Consider the following 22,076-nt stretch of genomic DNA (forward strand, 5'->3'; position numbering starts at 1 on the left):
AAATAAAAAAATAAAATGTTTTTCAGTGTCTGAAGGGGCTTTTTATTAAGAACTTAGTAATTAGATTGAATGGCTATGGTTCAATAAAGAACATACACATTTTTTCCCTCTAAATATAACATAAAAGCAACGCCAAAAGTTATTTTAGGAGGCTTTAAAAAGGATTACAAACACTGAAACAAAAAATATTTTTAAGTGCTAACCATATTTTTCCTGGAATGTGTTTTAGGGCACTATCTGACAAGGTCTTCAAAGGGTTCGCTGTTGATGAAACCACTTTCATGGCCTAATGAGTTTGAGCCCTATTAATTCAGACTGTGCTGTGCACATTGATTTTTGCCATAGTGAGAATCAGCAGAAGTAACAGTTCTTCAAATCAGCCAACTGCTCACACTGTTAAGTAGAAAAAAATGTCTGCTGTGAAACATACAGTGTCCAAGCACTACTTAATGCCAGCAAAAGCTAATAAACTGTACTTTTACACTGAAGGAGGCGGCGGAAAGTAATCCCTACCAGTATAGAAGACAGTTTGGGTCTTTCAGTACTTCTGATAAAAAACTGCAATGCCACAAAAGAATCAAAAGTAGAGACGATCTACTTTCCAGAACTGAATTACCAGCGTTAGATGGCACAAACCATCAGGTGGGGACAGAATACACAGAAATAAAAATCACAACTAAAACAGCCCTGAAGGCAGTTCTTTCCCTTACATGAAGCTTTTTTATCAACCAAATCTATACAGTTTCTGTGCATTCTAGCCTTTTGACAATGTGTATATCAAAGATTTTGTTTCATAGCCCTGGTCATTTTCCACATTTAATATGTCATGAAAACCAAATTTCATCTGCTATATCGCTAAACCCAACTTTAAAGTTACCATTAGAAATGACATCATTTATGCCCTGAGCAGTGTGGGTCGGCTGGGCGTTGTCCTTCAAGGCAAGGGGTGGCCAGTTCCGTTCCCAGTCAGGGCACATGCCTCAGCTGCAGGTTCAGTCTCCAGATGGGCCACGTACAAGAGGCAACCAACTGATGTTTTTCCTCACATCAATGTTTCCCTCCCTCTCTTTTTCCCTCCCTTACCCTCTCTCTAAAAATAAAAAAATAAAATATTTTAGAAAATACAAGATATTTTGTATTATAAATAATACAAGATTATTTATACCTTCTATCATATTAATATTTATTCCACTTTGGATACTAACAAAAACAATCCTGGGTATGTGCATAATTAAAGTCATCAATAGGTAACCACTTCTCTCTGTACCTCCTTCTTCAAGTTACCAGTTCAGAGTTTGGCAACCTATGGGCTAATGGTCCAACAGCCCAGCCTGCTTTTGAATGGCCCATAAGGGAAAGAATAGTTTCTATATTTGTAAATGGTTTGGGAGAAAAACAAATCAAAAGAAGAATAATTCTTCATAACACATAAAATTCTGTGAAATTAAAATTTCAGTGTCCATAAATAAAATTTTATTGGAAACAGTCACATCCATTCACTTCAATATTGTCTTGGGCTGCTTTTGTGCTATAAAGGTAAGGCTGAATACTTGTAACAGAGACTACCTGGACCGCAAACCCCACAACAGTCACTATTTGGCCCTCTTCAGAAAAAGCTTGCCTACCCCCGTGCTAGCTATAGTCAGAGACTTACAGAACACGTTATTAAGAAGCACTGGACAACAACATGACCAGAAGGTGTGTAACTACTGAAAGGAAATATGCTCTGATGGGCAAATCTGGAGCTGGAAGTCAAGTTCTGCTACCACTGATCAGCTGACATCTCTGTTTCATGGAATGTTGCAGATATGAAGCTGCTATAACCATAACATGTGATTCCCTTAAGTAATGCCTAAAGGTGTGTATCTGTATAAAAGAAGACATCTGGACAGACAATTCAAGACATTTTATATTCAGATTTAAGACAATTTTTCTCTAGAGCAAAAGGAGCTACTCCATCAAAGAGAACAAAAACAAAATCAACAAACTGGAGAACAAAACTGGTAAATTAGGGAAACTAAAACAATGAGTTTGGGTAAATTGGGATAAATTGGAGGAAAATAGTAACTAAAATTTCCTCCAAAGGATGGACCTGGGGGACTGTACACAGTGAAGTTTTCAAAAGTGTAAGGAAAAAAATGAGGGATATATACTGAATAGAATTCATAAATAGAGTGGAATGACCTTAAATAGTATTTAAATATTAGATTAAGAAAAATTTATCTAATATATTTCAAAATACCAGAGACTTTGGCAATTTACATTTTTAAAAAACTGAGTAATACTATCTTTACTAAAGTAATGTTCTGTCATTTGCTAGACTTAAAAAAACAAATTTAACAAGACTGTTAATTTCAAGTTTGAGAATTAGGCAATGTATCTCAAATCCTTTGCAAAACAGGAATTTAGTTGCTTTCTCTACATATTATAGCTGCTTAAAAATTTTACTTTCTGTTTCTAGATACAGTGTAAATGACTATTCAACCTCAAACTTTCTTGCCCCCAAAATATCCTATGTAATTAATTTCATATTTTTCTCTTAAAAATAAAACTCGGGCTTACCTACATACCATACCAATTTTAAAACACAATTTCAGGTGAAAGCTCTGATGTGTGTTATGTATTTTATTCACATGAACAGATATTTTGTCGCAATCTCTGTGACTACGATGGAAAACAGATGATACGAAAACACATGTGGTACTAAAAGTAAAGCTGATATCCAACACCAATAATCAAAGCTAATAAACAATACCCATGTCTGTTTCCTAACTGCACTTTAGTTTTAACATTACTAAGAAATGTGGAAAACGCTATCATTAAAAATAACTCCTAAGACTTCTGATCAAGAGAGAAGCATAGGCAGGTAGACACACTTCGCCTCCTTGAGCAACCACAAAAAGGAACTACAACTAAATTTTAGAACAAGTAACCCCCAGAACTGTCAGAAAAACGAACTCCATGGAAGTCCAACAAGTAGGGATTTAAAGAAGCCACATTCACCCAGGAGGGGTGGATACATGGAGAATGGGTAGAGAGGGGGTGGCGGCGGTGGAACAGACACAGTCCCACATTCACATGTGGTGGATAAACATCGGGAGGGATAGCTTGGGACTGAGTGACCCCAGACCCAGGCCAGATCGCACAGCCCAGGAATCCAGTGCCTGAAGATACATCCCCGCAACTTCTGCCCATAAAAGCAGTGGGGGTTGGGGCGGTAGAACAAACTGCCAGGTTTTTAGAAAACTTCTCTTAAAGATCCTGCAAGGTCTTAAAATGTATGCAAACCTACCCACTCTGAGATTCAACACCAGGGCAACAGCTGGAATAGCACCAGTCATATATAAGGACTGGGTGAAGTGACTGGAAACAGGGTGAGTGCCAAGCAAACTGCCAGAAGCCAAGCAGCAGCAAAGAACCCTCTCCACTGGCCTGGCTGGTATGGCTCAGTGGATTGAGTACTGGCCTGCGAACCAAGGGGTCACGTGTTAGACTCCCAGTCAAGGCACATGCCTGGGCTGCAGGCCACGTTCCCAGTAGGGACCCACGAGAGGCAACTCGATGTTTCTCTCCCTCTTTCTCTTTCCCCTCTCTCTAAAAGTAATAATTTTTTTTTATGGACATTTTCAGAAATACTTTAAAAGGCAGAGGGAATAGTAAAATGAACCACCATGATGGATCACCTAGTTCCAAACATTCTCTTTTTTAAAATTTTATTTTAATTGTTATTCAAGTACAATTTTCTATCTTTTACTCCCATCCCAGCCCACCCATCCAGCCCTCCCCACCGCCCTCCCATTTAAATAAAATCTTTAAAAACAAAATAAAGAACCCTCTCAAGCCCTCCCCCAACACAGAACCACGCACTGGTAAAGCAGGTTGTCCTACCCTGCCGATTACCTAAGACTCCACCCCACACAATTCACAGGTACCTTTTACAAGGAGTGAATGCAGCTCTACCTAATACACAGAAACAAACATAAGGAGGCTGCCAAATTGAGGAGACAAAGAACTGTGGTCCAAATGAAAGACTATAACAACACCCCAGAAAAAGAACTAAACAAAATGGAGATAGCCAACCTATCAGATGCAGAGTTCAAAACACTGGTGATCAGGATGCTCAAAGAACTCATTGAGTATGGCAACAACATAAAGGAAGAAATGATGGTTACACTAAGTGAAATAAAGAAAAATCTACAGGGAACCAACAGTGAAGAGAAGATATCAGCATTTGGAACATAAGGAAGAAATAAATGTTCAACCAGAACAGAAAGAAGAAACAAGAATTTTAAAAAATGAGGGCAATATAAGACGACTCTGGGACACCTCCAAATGTGCCAACGTCCAAATCACAGGCGTGCCAGACAGAGAAGAGGAACAGCAAGAAACTGAACACTTATTTGAAAAAATAATGAAAGAAAACTTCCCTAATATGATGAAGGAAATAGACGTACAAGTCCAGGAAGCACACAGAGTACCAAACAAGTTGGACCCAAAGAGGACTACACCAAGACACAACATAATTAAAATGCCAAAGGTTAAAGATAAAGAATCTTAAAAGCAGTAAAAGAAAAGTTACCTACAAAGGGGTACCCATGAGACTATCAGCTGATTTCTCCAAAGAAACTTTGCAAGCCAGAAGGGACTGGAAAGAAGTATGCAAAGTGAAGAAAAACAAGGACCTACAGCCTAGATTACTCTATTCAGCAAAGTTACCACTTAGAATGGAAGGACAAATGAAGTGCTTCCCAGACAAGGTATAGCTGAAGGAGTTCATCACCACCAAACCATTAATACATGAGTGTTAAAGGGACTTATTTAAGAAAAAGAAGATCAAAACTATGAACATTAAAAAAGGCAACAAATTCACAACTATCAACAACTGAATCAAAAAGAAAAAAAACACACACACTAAGTAAACAACCAGAACAGGAACAAAATCATAGGTATGGAGATCATTTGAAGGGTTATCAGTTGGGAGGGAGAAGGGGAAGCATGGGGGAAGAGGTACAAGGATTAAGAAGCATAACTGGCAGGTTCAAAATAGGCAGGGGAATATTAAGAACAGTACAGGAAATGGAGAAGTCAAAGAATTTATATGCATGCCCCATGGACATGAACTAAGAGGGGTACCAGGCAGAGGTGAGTAAAGGGGGAAAAAGCAGGACAACTATAATAACATAATCAATAAAATATACTAAATAATAATAATAATAATTCCTAATCTGTTTTTAACAAAGAAGAAATAAATCAAAATAACTATTTTATCCAACCCAAGGTAGAAAAAAATGGGGAATTAAGTAACTAGATAAAACAAAAAGAAGCTACTTTGGTTAGTGTCTATAAACCAATGTATACACACACACTAGAAACAGAATTTCTATAGTGATATGTTTCTTAAATTTGTACTGTTTGCACTCACATAAGGCCTTTCATCCAGGAATTTCCAAGTACTTTAACAAACATATTCATTTGAATTATCCTAGATTCAACAAAGAAAATGAAAACCTTTAAAAAGTACACTTTAAGTTATTCTAATAGGTCAAAACTAAAATGTTCAAAATCCCAAATGTCCATCTGCCACACTTAACAGCAAACATAATTTTCACACTGCAAGAACACCAGGAAACACAGTCACAAGAATTGTTTTCTAAATTTAAATTGTCATGCCTAACATTCTAAGACCTTATTAGTTTTTCCTTTATAATCCTCTTTTTGTGCTTTTGAGGGAGAAAAAATTTAAAGGACCCAAAAATTCCTTAGGCTTCAAAACAGTTCTTTCCAAACCGTATCTGATGACTAATGTGTGAGCCATAAACATACAGATTAGCTGTCCTAAAAATGTACAGAAATTTTAAACTTAAAAAAAGAAAATGGGTGGCATCATATATTTTGGGCTGAACTGAATGTAAACATTTGAAAGATTTTGAAAAATTCAATACTCATATAGATAGTCAGCAATTAAGCATCTGGTTTCAACCTTTCTTTTTTTTAGGATTTTATTTATCTATTTTTTAGCGAAGGGGAGGGAGAGAAACATCAGCATGTGGCTGTCTCTTGCGCATCAACCTTTCCACTTTTAAAGAGATGTTTTTAGGCCCTGGCTGGTATGGCTCAATGGATTGAGCACCAGCATGTGAACCAAAGGGTCACAGGTTTAATTCCCTGTCAGGGCACATGCCTGGGTTGCGGGCCAGGTCCCCAGTTAGGGATGCATGAGAGGCAACCACACACTGATGTTTCTCCCCACTCTTTCTCCCTTCCCATCTATCTAAAAATAAATAAATAAAATCTTTTTAAAAAAATAAAAATAAAGAGATGTTTTTAAATGTGTCAGAATAAGTCAAATTCCCATTCACTGAATTCTCTAATAAAGGATACCATTTATTTCCAAATATCTGAAAACAAAAGATACACTATTCCTATAGGTTAATGTTCTACAAATATTTGAAAAGCAAACTCTATTCAATTTAGTTGAATCAGTAAGACAATTCCAAATTTTCTAAGCCAATATGTTTTAAACTAAGCATGGATTTTCCCTAGGGCCAATAATTATGATACATTACCTTAGTAACCTTTCTAAGCCAAACCAGAACACTTCTTTCCAAAACTCACATTCTACCAAATTGGGACACTGTAGTGGGGAAAGACTTCAGAACACAGGGATTATTTTTCCAAAGCAAAACTTAAATGTCAGAAGCATGAACTGGCAGAGTTGCGCTGCCCTCTAGAGTCACCTTCTGATATTCCTTTTAGCCTGAAATACAATTAAATTCTAATCAGAAGACCCTTCTAATTAAATGAGGTTTCAGTATTCTAACATTGTAAACTGACCTTTTTTAAATGGACTGATAGTTGGTACTAAAACTTATATTTCAAATACCCACCATTATTAAAGGTTAACTGTATTTCCCAAAGAACAAGAAAGCACCCAAAACAGAATTTTAGAATTTGCAGTTTTCAAAAAGTTTTAAATAACTCAAATTGCATACATCTCTAAAACAAAGATGAATTACAGCATATAATAATTAACCCAAGTGGCCAGGAGTTCTCTCCAGCAAAACCCCAGTTCATACATTTGATAAAGCATATAAATATTGGGCCCATATAGCTACTGCGTCCCAGGGCTACTTCTCAGCCTGCATCTGTCCTTTCAGGTCCGAGCCATGCAGCCAGAGCCCTCAAGGGATCTTAAGGAGTAATGAAAAGCCATTGCAACCAAGACCTATGTAAGCTGCAAAGCACAAACACCAATATCTAATTTTCCTAAGCATGCAATAAACAACCTGACAAGAACTCAAGTAAATTAAAACCATCCCTCTAACCTAATAACTCTATGGGCACCTATACCACACGATAACTTGAGATTTTCTAGTATTCTTTATCTTTAAGAACTTATTAAAAGACATTTTACCATGCACCACAGTTAGTACAGCTTGCCTCAGCAGTTACAGTAAGTGAACAGGGTTGTTTTTTTCCTCTTACTAGAGTCACTTGGAGACCACAAGTAACGAACCCTTGTTAAACCTTGTTTCGAGGGGGAAAAAATCTGTCTCTCCAACACCAAGAAGGCTCATGTTTCCAAAAAGAAACCAAAACTAAGATGCAATGTTCCACAGCAAAATATCTATTATTACTTTTGAAAGCAATCTAAATGAAAGTGATGCTGGGGCAACAATTCATAAATAAAAATGGCGACATCTTTTGGGGCATAAAAATTAAAATAAAATTTGTATAGGGGCTGGGAAACTAGGGCCCATGGGTTAAATGCAAGCGGCTTGTTTTTGTAAAAAAAGTGTTATTGAAACACTGCCATTTCCATTCATTTACATATTGCCTATGGTTGGCTGCTTTCTTCTACAAGGGCAGAGCAGAGCCAGTATGACAACAGACCACATGGCCTGCAAGAGCTGAAATATTTACTATCTGGCCCTTTCCAGAAAAAGTCTGCCAATTCTTCTCTAGAACAAATATTCCCCAGCCTTCTCCAGACAGAGATTTGGAAAGAGGAAAGGGAATACAACTGCTAAAATTAAGAAAATAAAATTATGGAAATGCATGGGAAGGAAAAAGTGACAGCTGATTCATCCCATATAATGGTTCACATTAGGCTTTCTAAAACACTAAAGAGCTCTAAAGTTTTCTTCTAGGTACTTTAACATATTTCTATAAGATTAAATGGAGAAAATAAAAATTTCTACATATATTTTACTGACAGCTATGCTGCATTAAGAGTTTACTTGTGGGGTGGGTTGTTATTTGTATGAAAGAGAACAATTCAAGTGAGCTTCAAGATCCCGGAATAAATTTGAGGTAAATACCAAGGACTTAAGTCAGTGAACCGTCAAAATAAAGATATTTCCAGAACCTTCAATATAAAATATAATGAATGCCTTGAAGGTAACTATATGTAAATACAAAAAACAGTAGGAAGCCACAGCCTGGTGACTCTGTTGGAGAGTCATCCCTGCACCAAAAGGCTGCAGGTTCAATCCCCAGTCAGGGCACATACCTAGGTTCAATCCCCAATTGGGGTGCATACAGGAAGCAACCAATGGATGCTTTTCTCTCACTGATGTCTCTCTCTCCGCCCCCCACTTCCTCGATCTCTAAAATCAATAAGCATACCCTCAGGTGAGGATAAAAAAAAAAAAAAAACCAGCATGAAGATGATCTGGTCAAGAGACTTGGGTTCTAGTTTGGACTCTTTAAAAATCTTAGAAATCACTTCCCCTCTTTGGATTTCAGTGGTCTCATCTATAAAATGAGGGAAGTAGACTAAATCAATGGTTCTCAATCATTAGCATCAATCAGAATCACCTAGAGCAGGGGTCCCCAACTTCCAGGCGTGGACAGGTACCAGTCCAGGCCTGTTAGGAACTGGGCCACACAGCAGGAAGTAAACTTGAACATAACACACTTGAATCATCCCAGAACCACTGAAAAACTGTCTTCTACAAAACTGTTCCCTGGTGCCAAAAAAGCTGGGGAACACTAAGCCAGAGGGATCTCTTTAAACAAAAATTGCTGGGCACCAGAGCTCCAGTTCCAGCTCTAACTCATAAAAAACTATAAAATCATCACTCTCATCTTCACAGCAAAAAAATAAGCTTACGAAACCAAAATCAATGACTTTTCTTAGATGCATCAGAGATCTGAGGTCACAAGGCAAACCACCACCCCAAAATCTGGAGAGACAGGAACACACTGAGAATCACAGCAGAGATCAGCTTACCTGAAGCAAGCTACGGAAGCCAGTATGTGGTAGGAACACTTAACTGGTAACTTGGACAAATTTCCGAGGACTACTAAGGACTAGCTTGAGAGTTTTCAAACTCCTAGAGGCCTGCATGTAGGTTTTACCTTCATAAGCCCCATCAGATTCGCACATGAGAATCAGAGAAAATCCCCTAGTGTTTTTGGCAGAAGGGAGGGGAGAGTGACTCACGTTGAAACAGCTGCTAAAACCCAAAGATTATGAGTCTGACATCTTGACATCCTGACAATTTCAAAGCAGCACATAAATAAGCAGGCAAGCTTTTAAAATTTGTCTTGTACACAAGGTCTGTACAGAAAGTATCCAGCCATGTACTATGAAACATAGAGACATTTATTGAGGAAGACACAAGGAACATTGTTCACAGGACAATGGCGTCTCAGTCCCCTTCAAAGTAGGCACCCTGGGATGGCCATCAGCTGCCCCATCGTATTTTCCTGAACCTCACTGACAGTCTGAAATCTTTTCCCTTTCGAAGGCGGTTTTAGTTTTGGGAAAAGCCAGAAGTCACAGGGCACCAAATCTGGGCTGTAGTAGGGCTGAGTCACCTGGGTGATTTGATGTTTCACCAAAACACTGTGCAGGAGACGCGATACATGAGCAGGCGCAATGTCTTGATAAAGCTGCCCGTCACCAGTTGCCCATAGCTGCGGCCATTTTCATGGCATTACATTTCAACCAATGAAGAACACTGAGGTGGCATACCTTATTAATTGTTTGGTCTGGAGAGACTTACTTGGATGGACAACACCTTCCCAAACAAAAAACACAGTTAACATGGTCTTGGTCTTGATCTTGCTGCAACCCTGCTGTTCCTTCTTCAAACATGGAGAACCAGGCAACTTCCATTGGGATGACTGGGCCTTTGTTTCTGGATCATAGCAATATACCCACAATTCATCTTCAGTTATGATCTTCTTAACATCTGGTTCACAGGTAGTGGTTTGAATCACATCATTAGCAACTGCAGCATGATGTTCCTTCTGCTCTGGTAGCAAAAGCCAAGAAACAAATTTTGCCATGACATATTTCTTGTCAAGATCCTGGGTCAAATTTTCAGGCACAGTAGGTTTTGGAATCCCTAGATCAGCCTCTAGTTCTCACACTGTCAGTCACCGATCTTTGTTGATTGCAGTCCTACACAGTCAACATTCTCAGATGTTCTGCTGGTTGCAGGCCTTCCAGAATGTGGATCACTTTCAATAGATCCTCGACTATCTTTGAAGCATTTATGCCAAACTTTTATTTGTATTGCACTCATTATATCATCCCCGAAAGCCTTCTGAATCATCTGAAGAGATTCCGTGGAGGAATATTGAAGCTTAATGCAAAATTTGATGCAGATTCATTGCAATATTTGCTCAGTCAATTTTTAATGCAATGGCCACAGTTACACATACTCACTCAGCAGCATCTACCACCCCCACTGACTAGTACAGTGAAGTCGTCATTGTTCTTACATGCACATTCCAGTCAACTCTCCTTGGCTGCCAGGTTACAGCAATGTCACACAAGCTGTTCACATTATATTAACAATGGCTGGACATTTTCAGGACAGGCCTCAATTAAATATACACACACAGGCAGTAGGAGGCTGCCAGATATACACCCACTTTTATCAGCTTCTTGTTTAAGCTTTCTGGAGCTATTCCATGCCAATACAGCATGTATGTATAAATACCTTTTTTCCTTATACAAATAAATAGTATGCTTCAGATATCATGCAACTTTTTTATCTCCTTCATTTATCTTAGAGATTATTCCTGGTCAGTGCACATAAAATGTGTCTTTCTTTTTAACTGCTGCATAGAATCCATCATATGAGTATACCATATTCACTTAACTATTCTAACTGCTTACAGCCTTTTGCTATAGTATAAAATGCTGCAATAATAATCCTTACACACAAATAAAGGAGCAGATAATATGTGACTATATAGTATAATAAATATGATAAATGTATATCATATAGCAAGAATAATAAAATGTAACTTTACAATCTAAGTGGTAGGTATGGGATGGTTACCACATAATTTTTTCAGTTCTTCTATATTTCCTCAGCACCAAATTTATACTTGTTCTTAAAGTATCATATTTTTCTTTTGACTTTTCAATGAGTAAGCAACGTGAAATATTTTATCAACCTTCAAAAACAGCCCCAAACTTTAATAATCCATAAATGGCTTCCGCCCTTGGTTTGTAAGCCAAACTAGAGAAGAGACAATTATCAGAAGAATCACACTTCAACTTGTCATTTTATACAAAGTATGTAATCAAGCCAAGTAAAAGTGCCCCAACAGCCTTATTTCCCCTAGGTCTCTCAACATTCTTTTATTTAAAAAATAGGTCTTTAGCAAACACAAAGAGTTCTCTATAGGTGTCTGTTACATCTAAGAGAAACAAGGGAAAAAGAAAACAAAAACCTTCAGAGGGTCACAGTTTGACATCTTCCTTCTTAGTTTCCTTCCTGTATAATTCCCAGAAGTCCTAACCAATAAAGAATGGTTTAACTCTTCTTTCTGAAAAAAAAAACCAGTGATTATTCTTCCAATATTTCTTTACAGAATATATTCACCCCTCCTCTAAAGATTGAGAAGCAGGACTTTCAAGAGAATTTATGGGTCAGACTGCCATTCCAGTACAAGTCACATCAACCAGAATCTTAAGATCAAATTCCAAAAAATGTTTTTAGGTCTGTTTTTGTTTTATGACTTAAAGGTCCTTGCTGAAAGCGTAACAGCATTACAATGGACTTATCTTAGAACACTGCTGCACTGATATTTGAGCTGTATATTCACGGAGGGGCAGGAGTTTGCCAGATAGAGAAAAGGAAAAAAAGAAGGAATGTTCACTTCAGAGAACTCACAGAGTTTTAAGGCTATATTATTCCTCCAAGGAATCAAGTTAATCACACTTTAATTTCCTAGATCTCCAAAAATTTGAGTTCTTTAAAGAACAGTCATACAGCCCTGGCTGGTGTGGCTCAGTAGATTGAGTGCCAGCCTGCGAAGCAGAGGATCACTGGTTCGATTCCCAATCAGGGCATATGCCTGGATTTCGGGCTAGGACCCAGGTGGGGGACATGTGAGAGGCAACTGCACATTGATGTTTCTCTCCCTGTCTTTCTACCTCCCTTCCCCCACCCTCTCTTAAAAAAAAAAACAGTCATACAATTCTAAGGAATATCCGTTTTTCAGTTGAATTTTTCAAAAAGATTTGCAAGCTGAAGAGAAGTGTGAATTGTAAACAGCTCTGAGTTTATCAACACCCAGGAATCAAGAAAGTTATTCACAATCCTAAGTACACCCAATGGAGTGGTCCTGGCTGCAGTGCCCCTGTTTCCCTTCTAGACACTCCAATTCACAGCAAAGTTCACATTCAATGAAAGCCCAAGGAAAATGTTGGCACCAAATAAAAGTTTTAAATAGTTTTAGATTGTTGTTCACTGGAAATAATAAAAAGTAATAAGCCTAGAAATGAAGGTGAAGCACACTATGGAACAGTGATGTAAAATAAACACCTACTCCAAAGGTGTGTCCAGTCTAATATGTACACCTGTTATCACCTGACCCCAACTCGGGCCAGCCATGACCCCACTGTGGACTGCACTGTCGAGCACTCTCATTCCTCCACTGCTAATGCTGTTTGTCCTCTCTACACAGAAGGCCCTTCCCCTCTCCCCTCCAAGATCCAACTCAGCCTTCACCTTCTCTAGGACTCCTCAAAAGACTCCCTAGGGCACTTTATTCAGATCTTTACCTGACACTTAAATTAAAAGTCTCTGAGCCTTTCCCCACTCCACAAGCCCTCAGGGTGAAACCAGCAGCCCTGGTCATCTTTCTAGACCTGCCACCAACCACAATGCCCAGCATTCCAACAATATGAACCAAGGGTTTGTGTGCCAGACATTGTGCTCAGTTCCTTATATATGTTAACTCATTTCACCCAAGATGATATATTATGAACAATGTAATCACTCCAACCTTGTGAGGAGTATATTATTCCCATTCCACAGACATGAGAGAGGAGGGGTACAGTCTATCCCTCTTCCCAAATATATTCTTCCTATAGGATCACATCAGAATACTCTATGAGCCTAAGCCCAATCAGGAAAGAAAAAACACACAGTAATTTGAACCAAAAACATTTTTTAAATAAAGAATTATTAAAGCTGTATGGAGTTACCTCAAAAAATTAAAAATGGAACTTCCTTATGACCCACCAATCCCACTTCTGGGAATTTATCCAAAAAAACCTGAAAACACTAATTCAAAATAATATATGCACCTCTGTGTTCACTGCAGCATTATTTACAATAGTCAAGATTTGGAAGCAGCCCATCAGTAGATGAGTGGATAAAGAAGTTGTGGTACAATATATTACACCGGGGGGGGGGGGGGCGGCCCGGGAGGGCGGGGGCGAGGGAGGGAGAGGGAGGGAGGGAGGGAGGGAGGGAGGGAGGGAGGGAGGGAGGGAGGGAGGGAGGAAGGAAGGAAGGAAGGAAGGAAGGTAGGTTGGTTGGTTATCCTTTGTGACAGCATGAATTGACCTGGAGAGCATTATGCTAAGTCAAATAAGCCAGTCAGAGAAAGACCAGTACCATATGATTTCACTTACATGTGGAATCTAATGAACAAATAGAACAAACAAAATAGAGACAGATTCATAAACAGAGAGCACGGGGGGGGGGGGGGGAGCGGTGCTAGGAGGTGGAGGGATTGAGTAAAAAAGGAAAAAAGAGAGAAAGAACTCATGAGCATGGCTAACAGTATGGTGACTGCCGGGGAAGGGAGGTAGAGAAGGGAAAAGGGGGCACAGACGCTGACGGACGGAGACCTGACCTAGAGTGGTGAGCACACAATACAGTGTACAGGTGACATGTTGTAGAACTGTGCACCTGAAATCTATATAATTTTGTTGACCAGTGTCCCACCAGTAAATTCAATATTAAAAAAAAAAAGAATTAATGACTATAGCAAATGACTGACATAATAAGGAATTGGCTAGTAAGAAGTAAAAAGAACTCTAAAGAATAAAGGAATAGGTAATATAATAAATAATAGCAAGTATAATATTATATAATATAATCTATCATCACTACGACCCCTAGAGCTGAGACACAGTACCCAAGGAAGAGTTTCTCCAACACCAGAGTTGAGAACCATACCTTATCCAAGAGGGCGCGTATCTGGCACAACTTCGGGAAATCCGCCCTGTAGAATTTGCCACAAATCTGTCTTCTAGAATGACAAAGAAAGATGTTTGTGGGGAAATGTCTCATTGTAGGTACTCTGCTACAAAACTGCCCAAAGCAGAGGGTGAGGGGACGGAGGAAGTAGCTGCGAGGTCGCTGAAAGCTGCCGGAGCCTGAACAGTGGGGAAGCCCTATGTGCACGCTGCATGCAGGGGTGGCCTGCCAGGCAAACACAGGAAAAACAGGGAGTAAAACTCTTTGTTCTTGCAATCTCTCTCATAACATTTTGCTAGCCAGCCAAAGAAAAGTACTTAAAGGGCCCACATTCACTTTCACAGAGCAGGCAGTGAAGGGCATACTTAGAAGTGAGAAGCAACAATCGGCGTTAAGCACCATCATCATCATTATCTAGTCTAACTCAAGCCACAAACCTAGGTGCATCCTTGATTCTTCCTTCAATCCTTAAGTCCTAAATAGTTCCATCTTCTAAATATTTCTTGAACCCATCCATTTATCTCCATCCCCAATGTGAATGCCCCAGTCCTGGCTGACAACATCTCTTACAAGTATTGCCATCACAGCCCCAGGCCTCCTACCCATAGATTGCCACTGTCCTCTTTTTTTCGTTCAACTGAAACCTCTGTGATCTTTGTAAATGGCAAATCCAATCCTGTCAATCCACTGCTTAAAACTTCTCAAGCATTTCAGGTGTCCACAGGATAAGATCCAAAATAAGTAATGTCTTTCAAAGTTCCCTGTATCTTCCCTCCTCAAAAATCTATACTCCAAATATCAGGAACTTTATGCTGTTTGCCATGTGTGAAGATCCTGTTTCGCTTGCTTGCTTTTAGTTGTTTTGTTTTCTTTTGTCTCTGGGCTACTACACATGGGTTCTATCTCCCCAGAATAACTTTCCCTTTCCCCTATATTGCTATACCCACTTCTCAGTTAATTCTTTCAATCATTCTTCATATCTCAACTTAAAGTATCTCCTGCTCCAAGTCAGGTGGCCCCTGCTATATACAACTAATAGAGCAGTCTCCTTCCATACTTGGAATGCATACCACACATTATTATAATTGTTAACTCTCTCATCTTCTATACTCTCACCTCTATGAAGGCAAGAAAAAGTTCTTCAGCAGAGAATCCCAAAGAAATGTCTAGAGCAAAGTAGGCACTCAATATATCAGTTAAGTTAATGAATGTTCAATAAAGGAGGAAATGACTTTATGAACTAATAGCTTAAAAGAAAAAGATTTTGGTTTTGACACTATACCTGACACGCTGATCAGTATAAAGGTAGTGTTACTCATACTCCATGCCAAGAATGAGGAGAAAATGCCTTTGTTCCATGCTTAACAACTCAGATAAAGTAAAATATAAAATCTGTTCCTCAGAATGAAAAAAAAAAACAAATTCAACCAGCTGATAATATAAATTTATGTGATTATATCATGTAAGATAAAGACAAAGACTGTCATCAAAGGATTCAGTTACGCCCAATAATGAAACATTACAAGATGACATCCTGTAGTACACCATGCTTCCACAGTAAAAAATCAATACGTCACATTCGTTTTCAGTAACTTGTTTACCCAATCACAGTTCTGGAATCATCATGCACTGCAAACAATCTTCTCAAGCACTTTGAAGCCATCTGAAATCAAAACCAGACTTCTGACACCTAACTCCAAAAGAGACTCTCCCTCTTGCTGACTCTCCCAGAATTTGCTCCGAGCTCTAAAGAGCAAAAGCTGTAGAGCTGAACTGGTATGTATGTAAAATTATTCTGCTACTAAGAAAGGATATTTAGGATTGCTAGTCTAGTATTGCTGCCTCTCAGCCATGCTGTTTCATTTCACTGTTTCTACAGACGACAGTCTGGCCACTCTGACTAGAACATTATGTCTTGTTCTCTTCTGTCTTCCCCAACATTCATTCGGCACAGCACTACTAATCTAACAGCAAAAGCATAATAAACACAGGCTGACTGCTGAGCTCAACTGGCCAATTATAACATCCTCTTTAAGAACATTCCACAATATAATTACTAGGGCCTCCTTGATAAAAACCTCCACACACACACACACACACACACACAGCCAGGACACACATGCTCACACACTCCACATGTATCTTTAATAGTAGTCCAAAATAAAAAAAATTTTCAAGTACCAAATATATTCATGTGGTTATTTTTCTTTTAATTGTTTTTTTATCCCAACTGATGTATATTTCATTTTCTATAAAATTTCATCATATATACATCCATAGTCTAACCAAGGAAAGTTAATCAAATGAAACTCCAAAAAGGCCTAAAAGTGATTTGCTCTACCAAGAATGATCTCTCCTCACATATCTGCATGACTCGTTTCTTTGCTCAAAAGTCACCTTCCTCAATCACTCTCAAACCTACCATCACCACTACCCACAGCCAAATCCTAGCATTCCCTCCCTTTCCTCCTTTCCTGTTTTATTTTCTCCATTGCACTTAGCAATGTCAACACATTTGTACTTCTTTGTTTATTGCCTACTTTCTCCCATTGGAATGTTTCTCCATGAATATAGGGATGTTTGGGTTTATCTTATTCAATGCAGCTTCCTCAGCTCTTAGAACTGGGACTGTGTGTGAAACACAGTAGGTGCTCAGTAGATGTTGGGTAATAAATGAAGGGTCCCAGAAATTGATCTTAGTACTGAGGCTGTGAAATGAAAAGCTCTCCAAGTGGGAGTGGCATATATTTGAGAGGTGATTCTCTTTAATTTAACTTAAACCCAAAGGACTTCATGAAATTATCACTACTCAAGTTGCACCCAAAGTCTACTGACACTGCCCCTGAGTAACAAACTGCTCAAGTACATGTTAACAAAAAGCAAAGAATTCTGTCCTGCTTCAGCACTGGAGAAAAACCCTGCTGTGGAAAATGTAGATTACTAAAGCTCCATACATAGGTAGTTAGGGATTTTACATCATACCTCTCATAACATTAGAAGTCTAGACTAACTACAGTTTTATATTTGTAACAGAATTTTCCCCAGATATAATTCCTCTGAAACTACAACTCTTTACTAATACTACAGTAAGTCATAGTAGTTGCATTGTTATGTACTCTTAGTACCTAAAAATCCTGTATGTAGCAATATAACTGACAGGTAAATTCTAAATCAAGTAACTGTGATCGAAAAAACTGCACTACCGGGTGTGCCATTTGGCCTTTAAACCAGAATAGGGAATACGGAACTGATCAAATAGCTCTAAGTATTTATTTGGTCAAGAAGAGATCCAGATTTTAATGGGGCAATAAAATAAAAACATGTAAGTAGAGATATCAGTTAACAAATATTCAGTAAGCCAAATGCATGGTTCTATACTGAGTTTTGTGATAGACAAAAGAACATTTATGGTCCCTATACTAAAAGACTTTCAAAATCTAGCTGTGATGAAATAAACAGGAATTGCAGCATCATGGGGGGGAAAAAAACGCCCATAGTCTAAAATAGAAGATTTCAAAATCACACAGACCCATGAAAACAGACACTACATATTACAGAACAACCTGGTTTTTCTTTGACAACAATGGGGCTGTTGATGCAGTTTTTCCTACCTGCAGTCAAGTAGGTCAGGGTATAGAGACTGAGGTGTATGCTGCTCACGCTGGCCACTTCACCCCAGGCTACTTGAATTACTTCCATGGTTCTATTTTCCCATCTACTGATACTTGACATGTCCAGCTATTATTAAGCACTTTCATTTCTAGCTCCCAAATGTCTTCCAACCTGTCTCCTTCTATACTACACTCCCCGTGTCCTGGTTCAGCCCTCCTGATCACCTGGCTAATCCACTGTAAGGAGACATTGATGAGATTGCTCCTCTGCTTAAAAACTTCTGCTAGATTCCACCATCCAATGAATGAAGTCTAAACTCTTTAGGACTCTAATTTTAAGGATTGAACTTCTGGTCTCAGCCCTTACTTCTCCATGTTCCAATCACCACATCTTGACTTAGACTCTTTTCTACCACCTACAACACATTCCCTTTCTTTTCTATTTTTCAACACATCCCTCTTAACTTTTCAAAGGCCCAGTTTAAATGTCATCTATGTGAAGATTCCTCTGATCCTCACAATCAGGTGCTTCCTGGGTCTTATCAAAGGCATTTTGTTTGTACCTCCATTAAAGTAGATTCTATCTATGTTCATGTTAAATTGAAGTCTGATGACAGTTTTTATCTGCCTGCCTCCCTTCCTGCTCCTTTCTAGGGAAAAGAATCCCTTCTTTTGAGGACCTAAGGACACGCAGTGTGCGTACATCCAGGGCTGCACAATCAATGTGCTAAATCATCCTAGCCACCACAACTGGTTCAAGAATAGGCCTATGTCCCAAGTACAGCCCATTGGAACCCTCCCCAGAACTTTGCTAGAACCATTAGGAAAAAAAGAATTTCTTTTTGCCAGATCCCCTAGCCACAGGGATGAAGCCCAGAGCTGCACACAGCCCTTTTTGCTACAACATGAGAAAAGCCTGATGAGAATGAAACTAACACAAAGGGAAACAAAAGAAGATGGAGGAAAAGAGAGATTCTCACTGCTTCTAATAAACTTCTGGATCTACCCAGGTTCACCCACAAAGCTTCCAGATTGCACAAATTCAAATTCCCTTTTTTGGTTGAACTGGATTTCTACCTTTTGTCAACTGACAAAGTACTAAAAGAAGTTATGACGATGGTCTGCTTTACAGTATAATTAATAGTGCACAGGGCAGAAGGAAAAAAAGCATACCTGGGAGGTAAGAGAAATAGCAAGAAAGTCACTGTGCCTCCAGACTGAGCAAAGATGAAGGAAGGGCACTGGGGGCAAAAGGGCTGGATAGCCTTGTAAGAATTTTGGCTTTTGATGAGTGACATGGCAGTCTCAAACAAAGCAAGTGTAGTATCTCACGCAGATTTTTTTTTAAATCTTCACCCAAAGACATGTTTTATTGATTTTTTAGAGAATGAAGAAGGGAGAAAGGAAGCAGGGAGGAAGGGTTAAGAAGGGAGAGAGAAACAAAAAAAAAGAGAGAGAAAGGGAGGTAGGGAGGGAGAGAGATATGAGGAAGATACATCAACTGGCTGCCTCCTATATGCACCCCAACCGAGGATCAAACCCACAACCTAGGTACCCATGTTTTCGGACCATAAGATACACCTAGGTTTTAGAGGAAAATAGAGAAAAAAAATTTGAAGCAAAAAATGTGGTAAAATATTTAATAGCATAAGCAACATAATAATATTTCACCAATGTAAATGTAAAGCTACAGTCAAACTATAAGATGTACCCCCCATTTTCCTCCCAAATTTGGGGGGAAAGTACATCTTACAGTCTAAAAAATACAGTATGTGACCTAACTGGGAATCGAACCCATAACCTTTTGGCTTACCAACAATGCTCAAACCAAAACACCTGGCCATGGTGAGGCAGCGATCCTCAGCCAGGTAGCTCAGTTGGTTGGAGCAGCATCCTATACACCAAAAGATTACAGGTTTGATCCCTAGTCAAGGCACATGTAAGAATCAATTATTGAATGCATAAATAAGTGGAACAATAAATTGATGTCTCTCTCTAAAAATCATTAAACATATCCTTAGATGAGATTTTTTTTAAAAATCACTGCTTCAGCATTATGAAAATAATATATGTTTCCTTAGGGAAGGGGGTCTCTCAGGAGCACTGGGCCTGTGAAGAAACTGCTTCAGAAACCAGATGATGGTGCTCAGACCAGGGTTTGCTTGTTTTTTTGGTTACCAATTACAACTTTGGAAAAAGAAATAAATCAACACATGGCATTCATGTTTGATTTACTGAGTAGCTACTATATGTAAGACACTTCTCTTTAATTACCACCTCCTTGCCAGATCTAGCTATCTAGCCCCAGAAATCTTTCCTAAACTCAAGGCCCATAGAGCAACAGCCAAATGGAATTCTCTAACTAGATATTCCATACACACCTTACTCCCCAAACCTACTTCCTCCCTTATTCCCTAATCCGATTGCCTCATTTACAATATACCCAACCCTATTTGTTACTAAATAGAATGAGAAGGAAGGTATATTTACCAATCAATTTCAATATCACTATATAACTTACTACATACTAAATATCTCATTTAAACATCAAGATAATTCTGTGAAATAGCCCTAGCTGGCATAGCTCAGTGGATCGAGCGCGGGCTGCAAACCAAAGTGTCACAGGTTCGATTCCCAGTCAGGGTACATGCCTGGGTTGCAGGCCATGACCCCCAGCAAATGCACATTGATGTTTCTCTCTCTCTCTCTTTCTCCCTCCCTTCCCTCTCTAAAAATAAATTTTAAAAATCTTAAAAAAAAAAAAAAAAGATAATTCTGTGAAACAAACACCATTATTTACCCCCTCCATCTCACAGGCAACTGAACTCAGAAAAATTAAGTAACTTGCCAAAGGTAGTATTGCTGGGAAGTGGGGAAGCTGAGATTCAAACTTGGTCACATCAGTCAGACCCCGGGGAATTATTTTAGACTCTTAGACTCTCAGTCCCATTCTTCATGGGTCATGAACAACCAGCATCCATTCCTCTCTATTCATTCTCACACCATCACTAACTCAGTTCAGAGTTTCTTCGTATCTAACCTCAGTTATCACAATAGTCTCATAGGTAATATTGCTATCTCTTGTACTGTCCTTCCATCCTTTCCCCATATTATCAGCAATTACTCTTTATTTCCAAACACAAACTCCGTGTTCCAATCCAAGCATAAGATTGAGAACCCTATGGATTAGGAAAATAAAGCAAAAAATTCAAAAGCTGAAGGCTACAGCTTTCTTTATCAGTATGCATGTATTAATTCTAGTACCAGCAACTTACCCAGCAAATTTTAGTAGCATTTCAACTTCAAAACAATATTGCCAAGTGCAAAAAAAAAATGACCTTCTCTGTTCAGCTTTCATGTTCCCAATCCCAAAGGATTGGGACGTTAAGCATTTGAAGAACTTCATCCCACCTCCCTAACTTACTCCTTTCTTTCTTATCCTATCAAAACTACCATTCCTAAAAGGCCCGAACAGGTACTGATTTCATTAAAGTATCTCATAGTGAGGTATCAAGGCATACATATCTTAAAAGAGAAACTGGTGAAAAAGATGGGTATCTATTCTGGCACATCACATACTCAAAAGACAGTGATGGTGATAATAATAACATTGGCTGACAGTTACCAATAATCAGTAAGCTGTGTACCAGGTACTGTTTTACTTGTTTACAAATATCTAATCATCTACTCCTTTAATCATCACAACCTCATGAAGTAAGTATATCATCATCATCATCATCATCATCACCATTTTTGGATAAGGCATTTGAGATTTGGAGGAGTTAAGGGCATGCCTCACATGTCCAAGGACACACAGTAAGTAAATGGTGTCAAGATTAAAATCCCAAATCCATTGTTCCCAACCACCTCATTACTTACAACCGTGGAGGCTGACTCTAACAGAGATATGTGGAAAAGATCATTGTAAGTTTATTCATTTTAAAAATGTTTCTTGAGACTTTACTATGTGCTGAGAACTATTCCTGGTGCTGGAAATTCA

The 22,076-nt window shown here is 38.8% G+C and overlaps 1 protein-coding gene across 5 annotated transcripts in view; it reads right to left on the reverse strand.

The window, feature by feature from the left end:
* Nucleotides 1-22,076, reverse strand: part of RERE (arginine-glutamic acid dipeptide repeats) — a 397,572-nt gene that overhangs the window by 310,148 nt on the left and 65,348 nt on the right. For 3 of the 5 annotated variants that reach the window (XM_045858987.1, XM_045858991.1, XM_045858990.1), the window contains exon 2: nt 14,445-14,517. The exons of 1 other annotated variant lie outside the window; for it this stretch is intronic. The gene's annotated coding sequence lies outside the window, so the exon portion shown is untranslated. Of the gene's footprint in view, nt 1-11,700; nt 11,797-14,444; nt 14,518-22,076 lie in introns of all 5 variants that reach the window. One more of the 5 variants, XM_045858988.1, reaches the window with a different exon arrangement.

This window comes from Phyllostomus hastatus, unplaced genomic scaffold (genome assembly GCF_019186645.2).
Source record: "Phyllostomus hastatus isolate PE091 unplaced genomic scaffold, TTU_PhHast_1.1 phas_scaffold_182, whole genome shotgun sequence".
In the NCBI taxonomy this organism is placed as follows: domain Eukaryota; kingdom Metazoa; phylum Chordata; class Mammalia; order Chiroptera; family Phyllostomidae; genus Phyllostomus; species Phyllostomus hastatus.